This window comes from Schistocerca americana, chromosome X, assembly GCF_021461395.2.
Source record: "Schistocerca americana isolate TAMUIC-IGC-003095 chromosome X, iqSchAmer2.1, whole genome shotgun sequence".
Classification (NCBI taxonomy): domain Eukaryota; kingdom Metazoa; phylum Arthropoda; class Insecta; order Orthoptera; family Acrididae; genus Schistocerca; species Schistocerca americana.
The window spans coordinates 913,954,259-913,957,238 of NC_060130.1; the positions used below are offsets into that span (position 1 = coordinate 913,954,259).

Below are 2,980 nucleotides of genomic sequence, written 5' to 3' on the forward strand. Positions count from 1 at the left end.
ATTTTGCTGAAAAGTGAGGTGGCAGGTAGTTCATCGTTGTAGGAGAATATAATAATAAATTCAGACTAAATTAAAACACGAAACTTCCTGACAGATTAAAACTGTGTGCAGTCCGAGACTCGAACTCGGGACCTTTGTCTTTCGCGGGCAAGTGCACACTCCGCTGCAGAGTGAAAATCTCATTCTGGAAAAATCCCTAGGCTGTGGCTGAGCCATGTCTCCGCAATATCCTTTCTTCGAGGAGTGCTAGTTCTGCAATGTCCGCAGAAGAGCTTCTGTGAAGTCTGGAAGGTAGGAGACGAGGTACTGTCAGAATTGAAGCTGTGAGGGCGGATCGCGAGTCGTGCTTGGATAGCTCAGTTGGTAGAGCACTTGCCCGTGAAAGGCAAAGGTCCCGAGTTCGAGTCTCGGTCTGGCACTCAGTTTTAATCTTCCAGGAAGTTTCATATCAGCGCACACTCCGCTGCAGAGTGAAAATCTCATTCTGTAAATTAAAACACATTTCATAATAAAGTGTGGCCAAACAGTCTCATCGGTACACAGTGTAATCCCTCTGGTGGCAATGAAGGCATGTATTCTCACATGCAAAAGATCACAGAGATTCCGAAAGGCATCATGTGATAGAGTTTCCCAAGCATCTTGCACCTTTTGTTGCGAGTCGGCAATGGTTCTTGCAGGCCCCGCAGAACGAATTAATTCCCGCTTCGTATTGTCCACTACGAGTTCAACTGGCGAGAGATCTGGTGATCCTACTGGCCAGGGCAGATGGACACAACGAAGGGCACGTTTGTCGCAGCAACCGTATGTGGAAATGTATTGTCCTGCTGAATAAGCACGTCACCGTTCTATAGACGAAATTGCAGTATCACGGGGATAGCAGCCTGCCCAATGCAGAGGGTATTGGTTATTTTACCCTGCAGAACACCAAAACACCAAATTTGAGCACGAGCTTTAACAGATGCCCGCCCCCCTCCTGCACACACACGCACGCGCGCACACACACACACACACACACACACACACACACACACACACACACACACACCATGAAGCCCGGAATAAGATCTGTGTTCCACGCGCTAATGCCCTTTGGAAGAGACAGGTCACCCGGCTTACATCACACAAGTATACGTTCATCACTCGCCACTCGCATACAGACGAAACCTTGGCTCATCACTAATGACAACAGAGCACCATTTCACTTTAGGGTCAACTCTTTCACGACACCGGTGTACCCATGCTTGGTGGTGGCTTGGTGTCAGTGGTACGCTGGCCAGGTGCACACATTATCTTAGTGCTGCTGTAAGAAGACGTTTCCCAATGGTTCCACATTACACAGCAGCCGCATCCTGAACACGAATTTCGTTTCTGGGAGATGTTCGGTCCGCCACCGCTGCTCGCACAGTGCCTTAATCTTGACATGCGTCAGTATTATTCGGACGTGCAGAACAAAATTCTACAGGTGTGGGAATAGCTCAAAGACCACTATTGAAAGCAGCTACACACCATCCCTACATTTTGCCTAACATGTGCAGCAAACAACAGTTAAGTTCATTTAGCTTCCAGTAAGACCACAGTGCGACCCCGTTCAAATGCTGTACCTGTTGAACAGGTGTACATACTTGTTGGCGGGGCGTGGTTCTACTTTGGAAAGAATGTTTCAGACACTGTTCACCTCTAAATTCAGCACAGTTACTGCCTGCAAGGTGCACAGACGAGCCTTCTGAACGCCATATGATCGCTGATGACGGTGATAAGTGAATCACTACCTACAACGCCTCAGTACGGACATATTATACGCTGATGCCACTGAACACAGTCTTTGAGGGTGATTCGTTTTTTTCCGAAAGTGTAATTTTTACAGTAGCACACTAGTGTGAACTCTGTCGTATACTTTTGATAAGACTGCAAAAACAATGGATATCACTTTGCCTTCACTGAGCCCGCGAATAACTGTATTCCCCAGGATCGTAAGATTATCAATAAAACTTTTTCCTTGTCTAATTTCAAACTGTGAACTCGGTATACAGTAGATATTTTCTAACTACAATTAGAATTATGCTCTTAATCATGTGGCCGAGCGTTTTCCCTACGTAGGAGAACAAGGAATTTTGCCTTTAAGACTATGCAGCTAAGCGTTCTTTTCCGTTTTTAGCAACAGAACGACAACTGGCATTTGGCATCTTGGATCATGCCCTGAATCGGTCGGACTTGTCAGAGGTTCACTCTACAAAAATCTCTACTGGTTTTGCAAAGGTTTTTACACTTCGGATAGTATGCTGAATAACAGAGAGCAAAGGAATTACCACTTTGCAGGGCACAAATCCCGGACGAGCCCCCAATTGCGGGATTTTCAAAAAAAACTACGCACCCTCCGACTTACAGTTGCAATATTAAAAGCTTTGGCTGGTTTCGCTGTCTAGGGGCTGGGATAAATGGTTCAAATGGCTCTGAGCACTATGGGACTTAAGATCTGAGGTCATCAGACGCCTAGAACTTAGAACTACTTAAACCAAACTGACCTAAGGACATCACACACATCTATGCCCGAGGCAGTATTCGAACCTGCGACCGTAGCGGTCGCGCGGTTCCAGACTGACGCGCCTAAAACCGCTCGGCCACACCGGCCGGCCGGGCTGGGATATGTAGTTGCCGCATTATAGGCCAAATACTGCTGAGTCGAGTCTACGGTGTACGATAAGAATACACACAGGAATCGAATGATGGAAGGTTTCAATTGCGAATTATGAATGTAACAAATAAATTTATAAATGAAAGATTGCAATCAAATGAAATCTGCCGGTACTATCTTAACGACTTTAAATGATGAGTACGATAGTAGAAGTACTTTTGAGAATGAGGCATATTTCTGCAAAACACTTATTGGTGTCGATGGTCCAGCAATTAAATAAAATATAAGTTGAATAACAGGCAAACAGCAGATCCCTACTGCACGTAATTAGTTATGAAGAACAACATA

At 45.6% G+C, this 2,980-nt stretch overlaps 1 non-coding gene across 1 annotated transcript; it reads left to right on the forward strand.

The window, feature by feature from the left end:
* Positions 1-344: 344 nt before the first annotated feature.
* On the forward strand, positions 345-419 carry Trnas-uga. The gene has a single exon. It is a non-coding gene; the product is annotated as a tRNA-Ser (tRNA).
* The last annotated feature ends 2,561 nt before the right edge of the window (positions 420-2,980 follow it).